Below are 7,567 nucleotides of genomic sequence, written 5' to 3'. Positions count from 1 at the left end.
GTGGCGGGCGCCTGTAGTCCCAGCTACTCCGGGAGCCGAGGCAGGGGAAAGGCATGAACCCGGGAGGCAGAGCGTGCAGTGAGCCGAGATCGCGCCACCGCACTCCAGCCTGGGTGGCAGAGCGAGACTCCGTCTCAAAAAAAAAAAAAAATGGGCAAAAGATCTGAACAAACATTCTTTGAAAGAAGATATATGGTTATCAAATAAACACTTGAAAAGTTCAATATCACTAGTCATTCAGGAAATGCAAATTTAAACTATGATGAGATACCACTACACATTTATTAGAATTATTAAAATGAAAAAGACAAACATACAAAGATATGGCAAGAATGTGGAGCAACTAGAACTCTCAGTGAGTTCTAATATAAGTGTCGTAATTTTTTTTGAAAACAGTTTGACAGTTCTTAAAATGTTAAACATAACATAAAAGCTGGGTATGGTGGAGTGCACCGGTAGTCCCAGCTACATTGGGCGGGAGGATCTCTTGAGCCCAGGAGCTCAAGTCCAGCCTGGGCAACATAGCCAGACCCCGTCTCAAAACAAAAAACAAAACAATTAAACATACACCTACCATATACCCCCAAAATTCCACTTCTAGGTATCTACCCAAGATAGTTCAAAGGATACATTCACACAAGGACTTGTATACGAATGTTTATAGCGGCTTCATTTGAGATAGTCAAAAGTTAGAAACAATTTGGCCAGGCACTGTGGCTCATGGCTATAATCCCACCACTTTGGGAGGCCAAGGCAGGTGGATCATGAGATCAGGAGTTTCAGGCCAGCATGGCCAACGTGGCGAAACCCTATCTTTACTAAAACTGCAAAAAAATTAGCCGGGCATGGTGGCGTGTGCCTGTAGTTCCAGCTACTCAGGAGGCTGAGGCAGGGGAGTTGCTTGAACCCAGGAAGCGGAGCTTGCAGTGAGCCAAGATGGAGCCATTTCACTCCAGCCTGGGTGACAGAGCAAGACTCTGTCTCAAAAAAAAAAAAAAAAAAAAAGGGGGGGGGTCTTGCTTTGTTGCCCAGGCTGGTCTTAAACTGCTGGGCTCAGGTGATCCTCCTGCCTTTGCCTACCGAAGTGCTGGGATTACAGGCGTGAGCCATCGTGCCTGACCAAACCTCTTTTCTTTATAAACTATCTAGACTTAGATATTTCTTTTCTTTCTTTCTTTTATTTTTATTTATTTTTTGAGACAGAATTTTGCTCTTGTGGCCCAGGCTGGAGTGCAATGCCGTGATCTCAGCTCACTGCAACCTCTGCCTCCCGGGTTCAAGCATTTCTCCTGCCTCAGCCTCCCGAGTAACTAGGATTACAATCGCCGCCACCATGCCTGGCTAAGTTTTTGTATTTTTAGTAGAGACGCGGTTTCACCATGTTGGCCAGGCTGGTCTCGAACTCCCAACCTCAGGTGATCTGCCTGCCTCAGCCTCCCAAAGTGCTGGGATTACAGGCGTGAGCCACTGTGCCCAGCCTGAGATATTTCTTTATAGTAACACAAAAACAGCCTAACGCAAAGGTCACATGGTAGGTAGGATTTAGTAAGAAAGAGAGCTGGGATTTCAAGGCAGGTGAACTGGGTCTAATGTTTCCACTGTTTACTCACCTCTCCCTACCTCTAGATTTCCACCCTCTCATGTTGAAATGTCTTGGTTATAAATTTTCACTTGTGCTCCTTTCTGGGATCACCTTCTTAAATCACAGTGGTGTCTATTTTCATACCCATTGAGGGAATAGTGATTCCTTGAGGGTTACAAGGTCTGCAGATGAGTTCTTGGCATTTTGGAGAGGCCAGAGACTGGTAGCTCTGAGTCATTGGTTGTCAGGCCATGCCTCACCCATCACACAATCGAAGGTTGGCTGACTTCTCTGAGTGCCAAAAGCAGGCTGGGGCTGGGGTTAGAGGATCTGGGTTTCACAAGAGGCAAGTCTGGAAATGTCAAAATTGGGGTCCAAGGTGAGAGGATGGTGTGGTAGGACAACATTGTCTGCCATCCGGGTATAATGGCTGAAGCTCTGGTTAGTGGGTGTGGCCTAAGGGGAATGTAGTGATTCCCACTGTAGGTGTAAAGGGCTTCATATTGATGGAGAGCTTTCTGTGTTGACAGAAATTCTGGTGACACTACAAGACAGATTTCATGGATTTATAGAAGAGACAACTGAAACTTGGGAGTCTGTGCCCCAGATCACATAATTTATTAGCAGTAGGAGTCCAAGTTGAGCCAAGCCAGAGAAGGTTACTGAGTGTTTTGGCACCCTTGGCCTTAATCTGCTACTCTTCAGATTTCACAGCCCTCATGTTCCAGATAGTTCACTCAAAGCTTGGGAGTTGGAGATGAGGCAATCAACAGATGCTGACACCACCATGGAGGAGAGATTGCAGCTGATCTGGAGGTATGATTGGGAGAGGTTGAGAAGCCTTTCAAGGGTGTCCCTGATGTGGGAGGGCACAAGCAAAGGCCCAGGGGCATGGAACTGCCCAGTAGATTCCAGAAGAGAACTACCATTGCATACAGTGGAGTGTACAATAACAGGGTAGTCAGTACACTGCATCAAGGGGCTGAAGGCAACTACCTTTTGGGTTGAGCATAGTCTGAAAGCAATGGAACCACTGAATCCCACAAAAGCTGGTAACCTGGGCAGCTCAAAGGTCAGAGCCATTAGGACTTTGCCTGGAACACTCTGGCATCATTGGCAAACATCTCTCTCTCTCTTCCCCTAACAGGTTGGCTGCTGTATACTGAGACCCAGTCGGAGATCAGAAGGCAGGTTCAGTAGAAACATGTAGGACTCTACTCATGTTTTAGGAACGTTTTTTTCCCTTTTTTATTTTTATTTTTTATTTTTTTTTGAGACAGAGTTTCACTCTTGTTGCCCAGGCTAGAGTGCAATGGCGCGATCTCAGCTCACCACAACCTCCACCTCCCAGGCTCAAGCAATTCTCCTGCCTCCTGAGTAGCTGGGATTACAGGCATGTGCCACAATGCCTGGCTTTTATTTATTTATTTATTTTTTAAGTAGAGACAGGGTTTCTCCATGTTAGGCTGGTCTCAAACTCCCAACCTCAGGTGATCCACCCGTGTCGGCCTCCCAAAGTGCTGGGATTACAGACGTGAGCTACCGCGCCCGGACTTTTTTCCTGTTTAGAAACAAGGTCTCATTCTGTTACTCAGGCTGGAGTGCAGTGGTGCAAACATAGCTCACTGCAGTCTTGAATTCCTGGGATCCAGTGATCCTCCTGCCTCAGTCTCCCAAGTAGCTGGGAACATGCATGCCACCATCATGCCCAGCACCATCTTATCAGATCTAATCCTGGCCACTCACACAGAGGACTGAGCTCTGATGATGTGTCTACCCTAACTTTATTAGCTTAGAAGCCTGAGCCCCATGTGGCTCAGCTGACCTTTAATTCTGATCCCACATGCGTCTTCTGTATTGGAGACATTACACTCAGGAAGGAAGGCCCGAGCAGGGTAGGGATCCCCCAGACACCTCACTGTGCTGGGGAGTATTTGAGAAGCCCTGCTGTAAACTCTGCTAACTGCAAAACTGTTGTGGCTTCTGCTCACAATGTGGTTATCATTGTCCATCCCCTCAGGGGCTTCTGGGAGAGATGGCAGCTGCAGTGGCCTCTGATCCATCATACAGTATGGATGGACACCACAGGCCAAAGATTCTCATGTCAGAGGATTTCTGGTCTTTTTTCCTCTAGGCCTCAGGAGGACCCAGGGAAATATCTAAAGCCAACCTATAGTTTTGGTGAACTGAGTTTGCATTGAAATGTTTTTGGAAATGATTTTCAACATTTATAAAATCACATGCCACATAAAAATCTGAATATTTGGCTCTTCTTGGAAAAGCAGGAGATATGGGAAATCTGTACTGACTCCACCATATTGTTTCCCCACCCCTTAAGAGGGACAGACCTGCTTGGTGGCCACCAGAAGTGGAATGATGAAGGCCACGGCCATGTGAGTCTCAAGAAACCCTGGCTACTCACGTAAGCCCCTCCAGACCGTGGTTTCTGTCTTCTCTGTCTGGAGGTTCCTACCTGTGCAGGGATGGCCATGAGATGAACAGCCCAGGGAGTCTACAGGAAATCCACAAAACATTTACTTGAATTTCAGTTATGAGTGACACATAGGTCTGCATGTCCTGAGAAGTTCTATACACCCTTATCTCACTTGGCTTTATAGTCATTGGAAGTTTCTGATGCGCCTTTACAACAGACATGTCCCCTCTTGTCTACCACAGTCTTCTGCACACCTAGAGTTTTTGTACCAATGATAGTTTCCACAGAGCCGTGGCAGGTCTGAACCAGTTATACCTGCCTACCGAGTTCTATATTTCATGAGTCATGAGCCATGGGCAGGTACTGGGAGACATAGCTAGTAAAGTAGGACATGCACTGGGAACAGAGGACCAAATTTTTGCTGTGGAGGTTCTCAAAGAAACTACCCCATTCTTCAGAGCCAGCTCTGGGCTCACAGGTGACCCTTGGTGTCCAAAGCACAAGATTCAGTCCGAGCCTGTCAGTTTTTTCATAGGAGGCCTTAGGGCAACAAGGCAAATTCAACCAAAACTGGACTGAGCGTTCTTCCTGCCCATGCGGCTGTTTGAGACACTCAGTGCCCCCTACAAAAGCTGTTCTTTTTATTAGGATGACTTGTTTCAACTCACCTCACCACCTCTGATGCAAGTGGCTAAACATTAAGGCCTTTATTATCTCAGTGAGAGACAGGCAGATCCAGGACTGGGTGATTGAGACTAAACAAATCATTCCCAAGTGTCACCTGTAGATGCAAACAATGTGTCCACAAAGAGAAACATTTTCTTTTTTTTTTTTTTTTTTTTTTTTGAGACAGAGTCTCACTCTGTCACCCAGGCTGGAGTGCAGTGGCTCAATCTCGGCTCACTGCACATCCCGCCTCCCAGGTTCACACCAGTCTCCTGCTCAGCCTCCCAAGTAGCTGGGACTACAGGCACCCGCCACCATGCCCAGCTAATTTTTTGTATTTTTAGTAGAGACGGGGTTTCACCATGTTAGCCAGAATGGTCTCAATCTCCTGACCTCATGATCTGCCTGCCTGGCCTCCCAAAGTGCTGGGATTATAGGCGTGAGCCACCATGCCCAGGCAAGAAACCTTTTCTGGAAAGCTCCAGAAGACACCAGCTCAACTCTTAGCAAGAACTGTGTCATACCAAAATCTAAAGCCATCAGTGGGAAAGAAAATGAGGGTACTCAAAGGGCTCAGACTATATGTAGTTCTCTTTAGAGAATGGAAAAGGTAGGCTGCCTTCCCTTAGCACAGTGAGGGTGACTGACACATATCATGAGATCTTGCCAGGTGGCAGAGATAAGACAGTGTGGTAGGCAGTTTTTGACATGGCTTCCAGTGATCTCTGCCCTCTGGTATTCATGCTTTTGTGTAATCCTCTCCCCTTGACTGTGGGCTGGACCAGGTGACTTGCTTCTAACAAATAAAACATAGCAAAGATGATGGGATCTCACTTCCGTTATTAGATTACAAATGACTGACTTGTTGGTATTCTCCATTGCATTATCAGCTTACAAGCTTTGATCTACAAGCTGCCATTTTGGAGAGGCCCATGTGGCAGAGAACTGGAGGAGGTCTCAGACCAACAGACAGGCCCTCAGTCCAGCAGCCCACAAAAAAACTGAATGCTGCCAATTACGTGAGTTTGCTTGCCTTCCCCAGGCAAGCCTTCAGATGACCACACCCCCAGCTGACATCTTGATGCTAGCCTTGTGAGAAACCCTGAAGAGGAGTCAGCTAGCTGCACCAAAGTTCCTGACCTATAGAGACTGTGAGATAACAACTATTGTTTTAAGCCACTAGGTTTTGAGTAATTTGTTACACAGCAATAGGTAATTAATACAGATGGTTTCTGCAATAGCAGTAATACAGTGCTGCCTAAGATTCTGGGAGCTGCGACTTTCCCACATTTGTTGCCCATAACTCTGTCATAAATTCTCTGGTGATTTTTCTTTAAAGGGGGTGTCTACAGCTGAAGGCTTTCCCATTTTCACTGCACTTGTATGCCTTTTCCCCACAGGAACCTTATATTGCTTTCTCACACAGGAGAGGTGACCGAAGACCATCCCACATTCCTTACATGCGGGGGTTTTCTCTACTGTGAACTTTTTGGTTATAAATAAGGCTTGATTTCTTCTTGAGGGCCTTTCTTCATACCAAGTGTTTAAAGATTTCTCTTCAGTGTGGGTTCTTAGGTGGTTGAAGAGGGCAAAAGTCTTCATGTCTTCCCATAGCCACTGCTCTTGAAGGGCTTCTATCATGGCCTGCCTGGTATTATCTGATGTTGGAGCTGTGTGGCAGCATCTTCCCACTCAACTTTTCATGGCTTCCCTGTGCCATGAGTGCTCTGGTGATGGAGAAAGGAAGGCCTTTCCACGGCCATGAGTGCGCTGGTGATGGAGAAAGGAAGGCCTTTCCACATTCTCTTTTGAGCTTCTCACTATTCAGGTACTCCAGTGCCAGAAGTGAGTAGTTACCCTGGAAAGCCTTCACAAATGCCTGGCCCTCAAGTCCTCTCACTTGTGAATCCTGGTGTGCATGAACTGAAAAGTGCTCTTTACAAATGAGGCTGTGAGCCATGTCACATCTGAAAATGTGGTCTCCACCATAAATGGTCTGTTGTTGGTGAAGGTTTGATCCACTCCTCTGTGTGAGGTTTCTATCTGGAGTATACTACCTAATGTTCAGCCAGGAGTACAATCTTTGGCAGGGCAAGGGTGCCATGGTCAGGGTGAGGAATGACCAGTCATGGAGTACTGGTCCTGTCACATACCCCACTGCTGAGCCTGTTAGGTGACATTCACATGGGCAGGGAGAACAGAGAGGGATCTAGGACAGATGTGGCAGCAGCGGTGGCTACTGAAACTGCTGTTCAGTGATGTGAGCCCAGGCCACTCTTTTCTTTTTTAGAGATGGGGCCTTGCTATGTTGTCCAGGATGGACTCAACCTCCTGGGCTCAAGAGATCCTCCTGCCTCAGCCTCTCAAGCAGCCAGGACTATAGGTGTGCACCACTGCACCTGGCCAGGTCTCTCCTTTATGGGGACTCCTGTTCATATCCCAGCCAGTGCTCTCATGAGTACTTCCTTGTATGGGGGAGGTCAAAGAAACAGCAACAGCTCACATGCAATGATGATGAAATTACATGGTAAACAAGCTTTTTAAAATAGGTGCCAAACACCATATTCTACAAGGTTCCAAATCTCAATCTGCTTCTAAAATACCAGCTCTGTCAACTGTGTTAAATGCCATTTGCCTGTGCCCACTCTGTTGGTCAGCAAGACTGTGAAGGCATGAAGTGTGTGTTAGTGACCAGAAACCCTGGCCAGACTATAAAAAACACTTTCCTGGACGTCAGGCTATCACTTCTCTCAGTCCCCAGTTCCTACCTGGGGAGTGATGGGTGCCAAGATACAGTTTGAGAGAGGTGAAGTGAATGTAAACAACATTGCATTTATCTGCTTTAACTGTAGCAAAACTTTTTTTTTTTTTTTTTTTTTTTTTTT

At 46.6% G+C, this 7,567-nt stretch overlaps 1 long non-coding RNA gene across 2 annotated transcripts in view; it reads left to right on the top strand.

Annotated features, from left to right (window-relative positions):
- LOC108514359 (uncharacterized) overlaps positions 1–2,894 on the top strand; it is an 11,371-nt gene extending 8,477 nt beyond the window's left edge. For both annotated transcript variants that reach the window (XR_001881200.1, XR_001881199.1), the window contains 2 exons: positions 2,113–2,398; positions 2,730–2,894. This is a non-coding gene — a long non-coding RNA (uncharacterized LOC108514359). The remainder of the gene's footprint in view (positions 1–2,112; positions 2,399–2,729) is intronic.
- Positions 2,895–7,567: the final 4,673 nt, after the last annotated feature.

This window comes from Rhinopithecus bieti, unplaced genomic scaffold, assembly GCF_001698545.2.
Source record: "Rhinopithecus bieti isolate Rb0 unplaced genomic scaffold, ASM169854v2 scaffold_32008, whole genome shotgun sequence".
Classification (NCBI taxonomy): domain Eukaryota; kingdom Metazoa; phylum Chordata; class Mammalia; order Primates; family Cercopithecidae; genus Rhinopithecus; species Rhinopithecus bieti.
The sequence above is the reverse complement of the archived record's forward strand: the minus strand, read 5'-3'. Positions and strand labels throughout refer to the sequence as shown.